Genomic DNA, 16334 nt, shown 5'->3' with positions numbered 1-16334 from the left:
CCCAGTATATTCCTGTTAATAAATATTTAATAGAAACCTCAGTTAAGAGGGAAACTGAGGCACAGATAGGTTATGCCTGCTTTTAACATTAGGAGGAAACTATATGTTGTCTTGAATTGCTTTTACCTGTATTTTACCAGTAGATTTTGCTCCCAAATTTGGAAATGTCTACTAAAGTCATATTTAGGTTTTGCTTTTTTGTGATTATTTATTATGATGATTTATTAAATATAAATATATTTAATAAACAAATGTTAAAATGAACCAAAAGCACAATCTAATTTTACTTAATTTGAACCTACATAATAAAAGTAACACATAACATTACAACTGGCCTCATCTCATGAAATGATTTTCTAATCATAGAAAAAGAGAACAAATTGTTTATTGACAGTTTTAACACACCCTTCTGCAGTGTGTCATATTGCACTAAATCATATAGCAATGTAAAAATAAAATTTAAAAACTTAACCTACAAAGGCAAGGAAATGGTTGGGCCAGAATACCATATTCATCTACCTCCATTGTGCCTAGGTAATTTGGGGCATATGGTATGTAAATGATGTTCGGAAACCCCTGCCAAACCTAGGCACGATGGGATAAATTAAGGACAGATTTTCCTTGGTGTAAGTCCCATGGCTGAGGCCAGCAATGTCTTTGCTTGGATATGTATGCTTAGCGCCTATCTATATCAGTAAGAACCTCAGACACCATTCAGTGGTAAAATTTGGCTTTTGGCTGAGTTCTAAGGTTGCTGAACATGGAAATATACCCACATACATCTATACATATACATACACATTCCCCAGAATCACTCTGAAGCATTTTTAAAAATTAATAAGCAGTGCTTAATACATCCTTGTCTAGTACTAGTACCAACCAACTCTCACGTGGAAAAATCTGAAAAGAGATCAAATGATTGAAAGAAAAATTATTGAAATTAAACTATTTAAAATAAAATTGGTTTTAGAGAGCCTTTTTATAAGAGAAATTAACTGGTCTTGGCTGTACTTCAGAAATGTATTGTCCAAAGGGAATTAATTTTCTCATAGCTGATATACATATACAAACATATATGTGCATATATTACATAGGAAAAATATCCCTTTGCTTGAACATAAAATGATTTCGAAAAAGGAATACATCAGATATTTTTATCACCCATAGAACCAAAATAGCTCTGTCATAATTGTTTTAAAAACCTGTTAGTTTGAGTTATTGACGTTTTATGGTACATATGAGGAATTACTTGTAAAAATCATTAATTTAAAGGCCATGTTTCCATTTACAGAAACATAAAAGAACATTTAGTGACTAGCATTTAGTGCATTTATAAATAGCCTGATGATGATGATTTTATTGTCTGTATTTCAAGACAAATTTCTTTACTTATCTGTTAGTCTTTTACCATAGTTTTTGTGCTTTATGCTGGACTGTGTTTTAAAGTGACACGCACCAGTGAAATCTGAGACTTGTGATGAGAAATTATTGCAGAACCTTTTCTATGTGGTAATTCCAAATAGTATTCTTATTATGGAGTAGTTATTAGACACAATCATTAACTATCCTAAATACTGTTATCACTGCACTTAGAGAGCACTGACACTAGATATACAAAAAGAATCAGTCTCAAATCTTGTCAATTAGAACTTGTCTTAGTTCAGCAAATTTGGATTAAAAAAAATTTAAATACAGTCAGCAAAAGTTATTATCAAGTAAGCTATCTGCAAATGCAATTAGTCATTATTTTGTTGAAGAGCCCATGCTTCACCCCTTTCTCAAATCTGAATGAATAGACATGAGAGGGTATCATCACAACAAAATTTTTTTTTTGCTAGTTCATATAAACTTGGGTGAAGTTTTGGGTTGTTTCCACTATGTGTATCCCTCGGCCAGAGGTTGCACTGCAGATATTTTTCACAGCTGTGCCCCAAACCTAACGTGATGTAGTAAAAAAAAAGAGTATTCAGTGAAATAATAGCTTAGTCTGCCTTTTAGCTTTTCTGGGAAGTTGAAGCTTTGGGTAAAGGTTGAGGGGTTGGGGTAAGGGGGAACAAGGTGGGAAAGATAACCATGCGTCAGATTACAGAAGGTGAAGATTAAAGATGTTATACAGTGGAGGAGGGGGGATATGAAAATAACTTTACTTGTATGATAGAATCACTGAAGAATAGCCACTATGCATATCTAGTATTGTATCCTCTAAGATTTTGAATTTAAATTTCAATCACTAGGCTATATGGAAAATTAAACACCTGTGATTTCAAGGAAATTGAAGTGTATTTAAGAATAGATAGAAAGTTGAGAGTTTTTCTTTTTTTCTTTTTTATAAGTGTCCTTTATTATAAAAATAATGATATCTCAAACTGTTAAAATGATCTATTTTTAATGATTCTATCTTTGATTTAAAATGACTTAGCAGTTTTGAGAGAGAGAGTGAGAGAGAGAGAGAGAGAGAGAGAGGAATTTGCATGCCCACAAACAGTTCTGCATACCAAATTTCAGAGTCTTGCAATTTTCATTATAAATATCCGAAAATTAGGGTTTGAAATGGCAGCCTTGACAGATCCTTAACCACTGCAGTGATACCAGGTATCTCTGTGATAACAAATAAATTAGAAAAAAAAATTTTTACAAATTAAACCAACATGTAGATTGATGGCTTATTTTAGCATTTAGTCTCAGCCAAAATATTTGTTAGTAAAGAATCTTGAAAAGATATTACGCATTTGTATATCTCATCCTCTCAAGGTGGTAGATGTGACTTAAACAGTTTGTCATAGTCACAGCTGCCTAGCCGTCAAGATACTGACTCAGTCCTGAGTATAGTGACTTTAGCCATTTCCACTCTGCTGAAAAAGTTTAGTTTTTCCTAGAATTGCATTTATCCAGGGCTGTTTAGCGTAAGTAGTAAGTGCCATACTACTAACTTTGAGGTTCTGTCACATCGAGATTCATTTCAGATTCCAGCCATCCCCACCACCACCTTCACATGGACAATCATGAAGAGAAATAGAAGTAATGACCGTGTTTGCCATTTTTAAAGTTTTGCCTATGTATTAGTGATGTAACACCATCACACACATGCACACACACACGCACGCGCACACGTTCACTTTGGTGTATTAAAATGAACTTGTCATTTCAAGGCACTTGTACCAAGCATAAAGCGTTCAGTTATTAGTGTTTTTTATATTCTTGTTAACATCTGTAAAGTGAAAGCTGGAAGAGATCTTAGGAATCATGAAGTATAACCTCTTCATTTTACAGATGAGGAAACTGAGGCTCAGATGGAAAACGACCCTTAGCAAGTAGCAGAGCTGGATTTGAACTCAGTTCTCTGAGATCAGAGTCAATATTCTTTCCCCCATTACCATGCTGCCTCTCTAATGCCTCTTTGTTGGAAATCACATTTTTTAAAACTAGAATGTGGTAAATAAATTCTCAATAACCATACTAATAATCATAGACACTATGATGTGTCAGTGATTTTTTAAAAATTGCTACTACTATTAAATAAGTCTTAGGGGCTATAAAGTTACCGTCTTGAAACAAAGTAACAGCTTACTTTCTTTTATATAAAAATACAGCGATCTACATGGAAAAGCTCTAGAAAGAATAATTTTATTTTCTGCCCAACTGCCAAGAAGCTCTGTAAGATCACAGGGAGCACTATCTTCCTGCATAGGAATATTCCTACCAGTGATTTAAAAGATACAGGGGGGAATCAATCATTGAAATATAGAAGGAACTAAACAGGTTTACATACATTTAGACTTGAAGCATATATGTAAAGCAGAGCAGATGTGGAGTAGTGGATAGAGAACTGGCCTTCAAGGCAAGAAAATCTGGATTCAGAACCAGGCTCAGACACCGAGTGGCTTTGTGGACAAGCCATGTGACCTCTCGGTGTTCTAGGCAATTCTCTAGTGTGATTGCAGAAAAAGGGTTGGTCTTCATTGGTAGAGGACATTTCCTAACAAGAAATTCTCTAGACTAGTGGAATAACAAGACCCAGTACCTAGCTCTATAACAGTTGTACCCATGGTGTACCACCTAAAATAATCATAGGTCAGAATGAGAATCACCTAATTGTAATTGGTGAAGTAAGCAAATGTCAGCATACACATACAAACGGCAAAAATGAAGTACATGATTTTGGGAAGATCAAACGATCAGCATCTATAATCACTCATCTTCTCTGTACCAGGCACTGTGCAAAGGATTGGGACTGCAAAGACGAGGCATACAACAATCCCTGCTTTCGAGGAGTTTCTCTTCTAGTGACAGAGACAACATATCTAAGTATATACAAGAGAAACATAAAGAAAATAAAAACAAACATGAAGTAGATAAATGAGGTTAACAGTTGGAAGGATCAGAGGTTTTGTCTAGAAGGTGCTGCTTGAGGGAAGTCTTGAAGAAAGAGAGGGACTCTTTGAGGCAGAGATGAGGAGTGAGTACATTTCATGCAGGGGGATAGCTAGGCCAAGGGCACAGGGATGAGAAGTGGATTGTGTTTAGGCAACGGGTGATTAGGCCTTAACTAAGGGGGCAGTTTTGTAAGTAGAGAGAAGATGACTTTGAAGTTTCCTCAGCTGAAAAATTGAAATAATAATAATGGAACTTACAAAACAGGGTAGTTGTAAGGATCAAATGAAATAGCATGTGTAAAGAACTTAGCAATGTGCCTGGCAAATAGTAGTCACTATATAAATGCTAGCTAGCTGACTAGCTAATAGTGGCGGTGGTGGTGGTGATGGTGGTGGTGGTGGTGGTGGTGGTAGTGATAGTAGTGATAGTAGTAGTAGTAGTAGCAGCAGCAGCAGGTGTGACAAAAGTAGTGATTAGTATTCATGTATATTCTATTATACTTTTGAGTTTTATTGGCATTGTGGAAATGTCATATTCCCTCAGTCTTTGGTGGGGAAACCACCGGACAGTTTTTCAGCAGAAAAAGTAATTTAAAGTAGATGAAAAGAAGACTGGATTTGTCATCAGGAAATCTAAGTTTCTGACTTGGCAAATGTGATCTATGTGACACTGAGCAAGTCACAAACCCTTGAAGACTTAGGTACCCTTGTGTGCTACCTCTCAGATCCAGTGATCTTAACGAGTTATTAGAAACTGTGATGCTAATCTAGAGTCTTGAAATGTACCACCTATTGAATAATACCCTTTACCAGTCTAGAAAGTGGCCGTAGAAATTAGCTAGAAAAGTCACTGTAATTTCCTTCTTGATAACTCAGAACTAAAAGTAAATTTAACTTCTTTATTTACAAATGTTTTCCAATAAGTTGAATTTTCTGAGCCCAGGAAGGATTTGATAATTTTAGTCTTGTCTCAATCTAATCACACTTGAGTTTTCTTGTGGTGAGCTGTCACTGTACATGGACTTCCTGGTTTAGGTCATGGATTAGGCCTGAAAAGGAAGGAAAAGCACTTTCTCCTTTCTCTCCCTTCTCCTTCCTTCAATAAAATTTTACTTGTATAACCAAGTGCTAGATGTTATGCATGATATAAAGAATTTTGAAATGTGATCCTCATTCTTGATTTCCCAATTCATTTAAGGGGGAGTGGAATGTGATGCAAACAAATAACTGTATTATACATATATTGTACAGTAAGAGCATTAAAAAATTGCACCTCAAAAAATGCAAAGGCTGAGGAGGAAGGCCTTCATGGAAGAAATGGTATTTGATTTGGGCTTTAAATTATAGGTAGGAAATCCAAAGGTAGAAGGAAGACATTTCAGGGATGGACATCAGTTTCTTGGCTATATGAGAGTCAAGACATACATACAAGAAAAGTTAAGAAATGTAGAAGGTACTAAAGTCTTTTAGCTTCTCTAGCACAGAAGTGATCGTTGTTAGATTAGAATGGCTTCCAGATTAACCTAGTGGTTATAAGTATCCACTGTAAAATTATGCCAAGTGCCACTTAATCCATCAACACCACGATTGCCTCTGAAATGGGTGTGCCAGTAGACTGTCCTGTTATTCCATACTTTATCACCACCACCACCCCACTGCCTAAATGTATTGTCCCTTCCATTAGAATGTAAGCACTCTGATGGCAAAGGCTATCTTGCTTATATGTTTATGTGTCCATTGCTTAGCACAGCGCCTAGCAATATAGTAAGTGCTTAATAAATGCCTTTTCTTCCCTTATGTCACAGACCATTGCAATATTCATTAGGCTTTTTTCTAACCCGATTATCTGTGGGATCATCCAGAAATTTAGATTCCTCTTTATTTGTCCTCATTACTGTCACAGAATCATAGAATTTTAGAACTATTCTAAGCTTCCTTGTTTTATGTGTGAGGAAACTGAGGCCCAGAGGTACATGAATTGCCTGCCTAATGACACGTTTGGCACAGCCAAAATAGATCCTGGGTTCCTGATACCAATTACAGTACTCTTTCAACTATAATACACCATTCTGTTTCTTTAATTAAATTCCAGGAATGTAGTCTGGGACTGTTTTGGCCATAATGTCTTAGCCACAGTGTAGTAACTAAGAAAACCACAAACATTTGGATGAATTAGAAATCTGAAGGGAAACCAAAGTAAACTTCACTAAATAGATTGAGGTGACAACATATAGAGCAAAATGGGGAATGATGTCTGGAGACACTTCATTTTCAACTTAATTTCCCAATTGTCTTCACTCTCACAGAGTTAAAGGTTTGCTACTGGATGAGATGGGTAACCATGGGCTTCATTTGAAAGTTTAGGAAAAAGCTCCCTGGGTGACTAGGAAGGAGTGAGCCCTGTCAACTCCTCTACCCCTTCTCTCCATGTTTCTCTTCTGTAGTTTTCTCTGCCGTGCTACCTTCTTTTCTCTCTCCTTCCTTCTCCCCAGTCTCATCCTTTTCCACCAGTCCAAATCCAGCGCCTTCAGGGAATTCTAGTGTTCCATGGCCCTCTTTGATCCTTCTGCCAGGACCAGTGGAGGCAAGAGGAAAGGCTGCTCTCTAAGAGCTACTGGAATTCTAGCTGTCATCAGCAAAATTAATAATAATAGCTACCATTTATATAGCACTTACTATGTGCCAGACACTTCCTAATTATTATCTCATTTGATCCTCACAACAACCCTAAGAGGTAAGGGACTGTTATTTTCCCCATTTTACAAATAAGGGAACTGAAGTAAATAGTGGTTAAGTGACTCGACCAGGGTCACACAGCTAGTAAATATCTGAGACTGGTTTTGAACTCAAGTCTTCCTGACTCTAGGCCCCAGTGCTCTATCCTCTATACCACATAGTAAAACCAAAAGATGTAGAAATGTGGGCTTAAGAAGAGAAGGGATTTAGCTTACCACTTACTCAGCTGTACCAGGTAAACCCAGTTTCTCATTGATGTATTGAAATGGACTCTGTAGTTGCCAATGTAGGGCACCAGGGAAGACTGATTTTACCACACACACACACATACACGCACGCGGGCACACACATGCACGAACACACATACCTTGGAAAGAAACAGGGTTCGACTGAAATGCAACTCATATCCATACTAGGCTACCATGCAGAAAAACTGTAACTGGTGTTTTCAGCTAAGGGTGGGGAGAACTATGAGATAGGGGTTTGTTGTGGTTTTATGATGTATCCTCAAAGTGATGATGATGATGATTTTTTTTTTGGCTTAATAGAGGGAATTTGGTGCTGTGGAAAGAGCATCATATCTGGAGAAATAGGATCTGCATTCAAATGCTTCCTCTGAAACATACTACCTTTGTGACCTTGGCAAGTCAGTTAACCTACCTGCATCTGTTTCCTCCTTTCTAAAATGACAGAGGGCAATGCACTGTCTTGTAGTGGATAAAAGGATGGCTGTAGAATCAGGAAGACTTGAGTTTGTCATACTTTTGACAAATACTAGTTATGTGACCCTAGGCAAGTCACTTAACCTTGGTGCCCCAAGCAAGGCTCTCAGGGTATAAGTTGCAAAATAAATGTAAATATACATTAGTATAAGACATTTCCTATACTAATGAAATCACAAATTCAATCCAAAAAAAAATGAGGGAATAGGTTAGATTGATATCTGAGGGGTGATAAATCCTTTCCCACTGGTAACCCTACAAAAACCAAAATATCAATATCTGAAGATGTTATTCCCCCAAGCCTCTATCCTGGGTCCTCTTCTCTTTTCCCTCTCTGCTATTTTGCCTGGTGATAATATCAGTTCTCATGGATTTAATTATCATTTCTATGCAGATGATTCCCAGATCCATTTATCTAACCTTAACTTCTAACCTCTCTTCTGACATCCATCTCCCATCTCCAATTTTACATTTTACATCACTAACTGGAAGTCTTACAACATCTTAAACTTAGCATGTCCAAAACGGACTTCATTGTCTTTTCCCCAAACCTTCCAAAATTCCTCTTCCAAATTTCCCTGTTACTGGCTAGGGTATCATACCATCCTTCCAATCACCCAGGCTCACAATCTAGGCATCATCCTCATTTTTACTTCCCCTCCCTGCCATATCAAGTCTATTTGTCAAGTCCTGTCAATTCTACCTTCACATCTCTCCTGTACACCCTGCCTTCTTTCCTGACGCTGCTGCCCCTTGGTTCAGACCCTCCCTACCTCACCTCTGTATTACTGCAATAGCCTAGTTGACCTCTCTACCTCTCCTCACTCTAGACCGTCTTTCAGTCAACTATCAAAGTGATATTCCTGAAGTGTAGCTCTGACCATGTCACTCCCCCATTCAAAAATTCCAAGGCCTCCCTATTTTATACAGGATCAAATGTAAAATGCTGATTGTCTTTGAAAGCCCTTCAAAATCTGACCCCTTTCTACTTTTTCAATCTTTTATCTCTTACTTCCCTCTTCATACCCTAATCTAATGTCTCTGGTATCTTTGCTGTTCTTCACATAAGACACTCATCCTGTGATTGCATTTTCACCTGCTCTAGGCCATGCCTGGAATTTTCTCCCTCCTAATTTTCACTCCCTGGTTCCCTTGGCTTCTTTCAAGTTTCAGCTAAAATACCACCTTCCAGAAGAAGCCTTTTCTAGTCCTTTTTAATACTAGGATCTTACCTCTGAGATTATTTCCAGTGAATCCCTAAAACATCTGGTTTGTATATAGTTGTTTGCATTTTGATTCCACCCATGAAATTGTGAGCTCCTTGAAAGCAGTGACAGTTTTTGCGTTTCTTTGTATTTACAGTTTAGCACAGTGCCTGGCATATAGTAAGTGCTTAATAATTGCTTGTTGACTTGATTTACTCACTTCTTTAGAATGGAAATACAATACTTATCTCAACCTCTTCAAGTACATAATGTGCAGGCTCTTTGAGCAGATGTCAGAAGAAATTGGCAAAGGAAATCCCTATTTTGTTTGGCTTCCCCATACAACTTAGTGAACAATGCAGAAGACTGACCTTTTCCAGGTTTCAACTCATTTTAAGATAGATGTCAGTTGTATTGTTTATTCAGAATGCTTTTGTCTTTTTTTTTTAATTACAAGAATGCCAGGATAAAAGTTTGGAAAAGCAAAACCCTTTGTCATAAAAGGTTGGTGGTGGCCCTCATGCCTTTAACTTGTTAGTAGCCTAATTCAGCATAAAGAATAATGCCAATTAGTAACCCTACTGAGGTTTTAAACTGAATTTCTGTCCATTCAGAAATGAATGAAAGTAACTAAGAACATTGGTGCCACCTGATTTTTAATAATTTTTTCACTGCTCACCTAAGCTATATTCAGATGGCCAAGAAATGAAAGGTTTTGGGTTTTATTAGTATTTACCCAAACAATCCATTCAACTTTTGTGCTGTGTTAGCACAGTGAAAACATATGAATACAGTTCAGTCTTCTTTTGCAAATGTACACAGTATTCCATATTTGGATGTTGGGCATCTGAGGTTATTTTAAGGATCTTTGTTTAAATTCTTGGTTTGATTTTCTATAACCAATAATTCACTTAACAGATACTGATTTGATAAATTTGATGTTTCATCCCTCCTGATACTTCATTGTTGCCTGTAGTATTATAAAATTATATGATACTGGCAGAGGATCCTAAAACCTCCAATGGAAAGGAACCTTAGATACTATTTAAGCTAATCCCTTTATTTTTCAGGAGAGTCAGAGTTGAAGGGACTTGCCCAAGGTCTTGCAGGTACAAATAGCCAAGCTGGTAGTGAAATCCAGGTCTTCTGACTCCAAATCACACCATGCTACATTTTCTTCAACATACTTATGATTAAAAGCATTGGTGATGCCATTTCCTTAAGTAGGTAACAAAACCTTTAAAAAAAAACCTCTTTAGAACAACAAGGAAATTTCATATTCTAAAGAAATCACATCAACAGTGAGGGGAGGCTATTTTTATTTTGCCTGATTATTGGTTAATACATAGATAGATCCAGTTTTATTAAGGATCTTTTTTAAAATTTATATTTGTGTTTATCCTTTATCCAGATGCTCTAACCATTATCCCTTCCCCCCATGTGCCTTTTGGAGTGAGGCCTTGCTGAAGTATAATAGTTAGAGGTCCCAAAAAGGGAAACTTTCCTCCCTCCTCCAGGAAAAAAATACACACACACACACACACACACACACACACACACGCACGCACGCACGCACGCACCTGGGACTTCCCTTACTAAACCTTACTAAAATTCATTTTGCACATCTCAGGGCAAAATGTGTCTCCAAACCATTCTGGAGGGGGAAAAAATTGCCTCATGCTTCCATCTGGCTCAGGTAAATGTAGTAAATGCATACCTCCCTTTATCTAGGGAAGTGCCATAATTTGAGTCAACTTCCTCTGTCTCTGTTGTTATTTTGTCCAGTAAGTGAGATACCACTTCAGTGTCTCAGAATAGAAACGGTTTGTTTTTGTTCTGAACTCTTGGCCCAGCTGAGTATAACATGCCCCCAGTTATACTAGGTCAGGATGAAGATTTTTTTCAAGAACATTCCATGCATCCCAGGGGCGTGGAGGTGGGGATTGTTTTCCAGGCCCTTGGAGTTGGGATGAGAGGGAAATTAAAAAAGAGATTTCATTTTCTCTCTTGAAAGTGCAGTTTCATTACATATCCTTTATCATTTTTTAAGGAATATGATAGAATTCCACTTTAACAGGTACAGGTCTTACTGCATGAATGTGGGAAAAAAGAGCTTGCTGTGTGATTAACGCTGGAAATTTTCTTGTGTGCTCTGATACTGACAGCTACTCTGGACTTTCATTTTCTTTGTTCAGGCTACAATTGTCTCATAGTAATGTTTCATATTACAGTAGCATGTATTTTGTTAGACTTGAGATGCATATTTGGGTTCCACTGACACACAGCCACCATGTCAGTCTGTCTTGTAGAATATTTTTCTAGAAGATGATCTGTTAATATGTGTAATACATGGTATCCTTTGGATTCTGTACCATAAAAACATAAGACATATAGGACCAGCTATGAAGAAGAATCTGAACTAATTAAAGAAAGTGCTCTACCACTTGGCCTCTTCCTTGATTTGAGACTTGGCTGTTGAGGGCCTTTTTGGATCCCTCATCATCATGCTCCCAATCCCATCTGAAAGTGAGTTTTCTTTCCCTCCTCAAAATTTCTTAAAGCACTTATTCTTAAAGCACTTATTCTGCATCTTTACTTTGCTGTTCAGTTTCAGCTAGCTCTGAGTATCCGAAAACAAAAATGTAGCATTCCCTGCCCTCAAGGAACTATTGCTACCTTCTGCCTTGTATCATATTGATTTGTTTATATATTAATCCTTGAGGAAGAACCTGCAAGATCCTGGGGAGCAAGTATTATCATTTTTCCTCTTCCTGTACCCCTCACCCAGCACAAAGTCTTTCAGATGCTTACAGAATATTGAGTTGAAGTATTTTGAAGATGATAGCAAGAATTTGGCGGGTCCATTGTTGTGTTTTCCTGTGATCTGGCCATACATCCGTGGAAACCATGGAGATTTGTTATTAATTAGTTGATTGTGCTTTTCAAAATCAGTGTGGGTTTTGATAAGTTTCCATATTATAAGGTTATATGAGAACTATCTTCTTTAGTCTCAAGTCAAAGATAAGGAGGTCCTGGCATAGAGAGTTAAAAGCTTTATCTCTTAAAAGAAGACTTGGCATAGCTTGGTTGTCAGTGCAAAATGATTTCAAAATAGTATTATAACAGCTATCTACTTAATTCAGAAGCAATGGCCTCCACTTCTTGAACGTATGTGAAGAAAAACTACTTTTCAGGACAAAAATAGTCTGTGTAGATAGACCCTGCACAAGATCATTTAGGAGGGGAATTTGTTGATAGGAGCAAGCCTGTGAGTCACGTTTTGTCAGCCCCTGTCTTCATACAAGGAGTTAGTCAGCATTTATTAAGTGTTTTCTGTATTCTAGGCCCTGTGCTACGCTCTGGTGATGTGAAGGAAGAAAACAACATTGTCCTTATCCTTAGAAAGCTTATCTTTCCATGAGGAAGACAACAGGCAAAAATGTACACGTTATACATATAGGATTTATACAGTGCAAATGGCAGGTGATCTCAGAGGGAAGGGACTAACAGTAGGGAAGGGAAAGAATGGACAAATCCTCCTCCATAAAATGGGATTTGAGCTGAGTCTTGAAGGAAGCCAGGGAGCACTACTGCATAAGGTTGTTTTGAGGAAAGCACTTTTTAATACGACTATCATGTATTATTGTTGATGAAGAGTATGTATCCCCATTATCTTTATCTCTTAGGTAACATAGGTTCACTTTCTTTTCCCCTGCAATTAATATTTTTATTGTGTAGTCATTTCAGACTCTTTGTGATCCCATTTAGGGTTTTCTTGGCAAAGATACTGGAATGGTTTACCATTTCCTTCTCCAGCTCATTTGCAGATGAGGAAACTGAGGCAAACAGGGTTAAGTGACTTGCTCAGGATCACACAGCTAGCAAGGTTCTGAGGCCAAATTTGAACTCGTGAATATGAGTCTTCCTGATTCCGTTCTATCCACTGTGCCACCTAGCAGCCCTATAATTAATGTAAGTTGTAGTTCTTCTATGTCACAGATTTTCCTCTAGAGGGATGGCGGGGGTGTGGGGAGGGGGAGAGTTCAGGATGTCCTCAACCTTGTCTAAAACATGAAATAACAAAGTCAGGCACCATTACCAAAAAAGGCCCTTGTGTTGGGATTATATATACAGAATATGCCCTAACTGAAGAGTAGTAAGAATGTTGTGTGATAGTCCAAGCATTTGCCTTTTAAGATATTAGGAATTGTCTTAATTTTGCAATCGTCAGTGACTCAGTGTATATACATAATCTTAGAATCTGTTACAAACAGTGTTCAACAATAGACATTGTCTAACAATGTCCAAACATGTCCAGTGTTGAGCTGAAAGGCCAGTTAATGTTTAGTATCATTGCACGACTGTGATTTTGTGGTTCATTTATACCTTCGCTGTCATAATGGGATCTTTTGTGTATGATTGGGTTAATTGGTCTGTTCTCACCTAAAGGAAGTGGAGGGATTTCATGTGTGTGTGTGTGTCTGTGTCTGTGTCTGTCTGTCTGTCTGTCTGTCTCTCTGTGTGTTTTATGCAGACCTGTGATTGGGAATTCTCCCTGTAGAAACTGCATCCAATGACGTAGTAACTTAGAGTCTTAGAGAGTTTGGAGCCAGTTCAAAGTGTTTGGATGATTGATTACTTTGAAGATTGAGTGATATACATTTGGATCACACAGGTGATATGTAGCAAAGAGAGGATTTGAACCCAAGTCTTACTAATTCCAAAGACCATTCCTGTATGGCACCATGCCCTTCGTCTGGACGTTTAACATTAGAGGTTGTACATTAGCCGCTCTACAGGTATGGGTGTTAGGTTGTTGAAAATTCATTGTAATGTATATAACATAAATCTATATGTGAAAACTGACCGTCATTGTTTAGTTCATTTTTATGAATTAAATTTCTGAAACACTTTGGCATACTTATAAATAGTGACTCCTACTGGGATAATGCAAAAACTGTGGGCTTAACTTTTGAGCAGCATTCATTAATAACAGCTTTCTGGATCAACTAAATGTGGTGTAGAATAACTGCCTTTGCCTGGCTCAGTGAAAATCCCTTAAGTGGTTATGTTAAGTCCAGATGCAAAATTGAAAATACTGCATGTAGAGATTAAAACACCAACAAAGACTAGTTAATGTTGTTTTTTTAAAAATCTGTTTCTTGTCAGATAATTTTATATGTATTCTGAGAGGTGTCTTCTTTTTACCGGAAGACTTGTGATAGACCAAAGTCCATATTGGGTAGAAAATAGTTTCCCAGGATAGAAATGCATGGCTAATGTATTTTTCTGATCTGGACATACTGGGCACATGGCAGTTGCTGTTTTGGAATTAAGTGACAACATTTGGAAAATATTCATTGAGGTAGTCTACATTTTAAACAAAATAATTTGTTGGCAATCCTCATTTACATAGGGGTATGGTAGTCAGTGCTTTGTGGCCACCATAATAAACTGCATTCGTTGGTTTTGACCATCATATTGAAAGAGTCATGGAGCTCTATATGTTCTCTATATAGAATAGGTATTTTTGATCTTCTGAATACCCACCATTACTTTGGACTATCTTTTCAACCAAGATTTAGAGCCACTTCAATGGTGCTTGAAAAAATAATGCCTTCAGTTTTTAAGTGAACATCTTATTTTGTTGTTGTTCAGTCATGTCCAGCTCTTTATGACCCCGTGAACCATGCCGCCCATGGGATTTTCTTCACAAAGATATCGGAGGGGCTTGACATTTCTTTCTCCAGTGGATTAAGGCAAACGAAGGTTAAGTGACTTGCCCAGGATCACATAGTTATTGCATGTCTGAGTTCACATTTGAACTTTGGTCTTCCTGACCCGAAGCCCAGCACTCTTTCCACTGCCACCTAGCAGCCAAACAGTTTATTACAATTCAACAAAATGACTATTTTCTTTACTAATTCTGTGTGTTGGTGTGTGTTCAATTGTCTGCCTTTTCTACCCAAAATGTAACACTTTATTTAGTTTTATTTTTACTTATTTTTGTGTATATAAATAATTTCTTTTAAAACAATCATAAGCTTTCTCAGGTTACAAACTGCTTTTATATTTGTGTTTCTTGAAGTGTACAGTAAGGTACAGGAAGCGTACAGAAAAGGTTGAGCGAATAAATCCTGTTGTATTGTAAGACTTCAGAATTACATGATTCATCTATTTATGCGACAAGTATTTATTGAGAATCTCCTTCATACACTGAATCGTGGGAGATGTTATAGTTACTCTCAAAGGAGCATACAAAATAGTGCCTTCAAAGTTCTATCTACCCTAATCCAGAGGAGCAAGGGTAGATGGTGACCCTAATTCTTCATTTCAGTTGTTAGACTCTATAAGGAAAATCCAAGAAGCCATGTACCTCAGAAAAGAAAGAATAATATGGAAACTTTTAAAAGTGATCAATAATTTCAGGAAAATGAGTTTGAATCCATTTTTAAAAGATTCATTTCTCTATAGAGGAGAACTATTTACCATCACAAACTACTGCATCTTCAACATCTATTTTGTAACTAACTTGCAGGGAGTAATTGAAATTTTTTTGTTGTGGTTATTTGTCATTCTTTTTCACCTTAGTCATACAAGTAACTGCTTCTCTAAGAGTGTGTATGTATGCAAACAAATACACACACACACATATAATGACCTTTCTTATTATTGTTAAAATGTGAAAGGTAGCATGGCATATATATTGGATAAAAGGCTGGCCTTGGAGCCAGAAAATTGTGCACAGGCCCACCATGGGCAAGTCACTTAACTTCCCACAACCCTCAGGCAACTTTCTGTAAGAGTGTAAGTCAGAGATGAGTTGATGGTCTCCATCCTGTACAGGAATTTTCCACACTGGGATTTCTTAAAGTGTTTAATCACTGATGCGTATTAAAATGTGTTCTCTCTCTCTCTCTCTCTCTCTCTCTCTCTCTCTCTCTCTCTCTCTCTCTCTCTCTCACTCTCTCTCTCACACACACACACACACACACACACACACACACACACCCCATAAGGATTTATGTGCACATTCTTAATTTTCCATGGAATATATTTTTGTGTCCTCAAAATTTCAAAGTCAATGGACAGAGAAAGTGAACTTAAGTTGTAGAATCCCTGTCTTCCGTTATTATTAATAATAGACATGTACTCTAAGGTCAGAAAAGTAAAAATGAAATATAACTGAACTATAGCAAATTTCCTTTCTCATTGATTGGAATTAAAAGATTAGCTTTCAGAATCCCATATCTCTGTTAATTACTGTACTTTATTACCACAAGCACATGAAACACCAC

At 37.2% G+C, this 16334-nt stretch overlaps 1 protein-coding gene across 4 annotated transcripts in view; it reads left to right on the top strand.

Annotated features, from left to right (window-relative positions):
• The window catches only part of TCF4 (transcription factor 4), a 435705-nt gene that overhangs the window by 297306 nt on the left and 122065 nt on the right, over positions 1-16334 (top strand). The window lies entirely within an intron of this gene.

The sequence above is a fragment of the Trichosurus vulpecula genome, chromosome 1 (assembly GCF_011100635.1).
Source record: "Trichosurus vulpecula isolate mTriVul1 chromosome 1, mTriVul1.pri, whole genome shotgun sequence".
NCBI classification, from domain to species: domain Eukaryota; kingdom Metazoa; phylum Chordata; class Mammalia; order Diprotodontia; family Phalangeridae; genus Trichosurus; species Trichosurus vulpecula.
The sequence above is the reverse complement of the archived record's forward strand: the minus strand, read 5'-3'. Positions and strand labels throughout refer to the sequence as shown.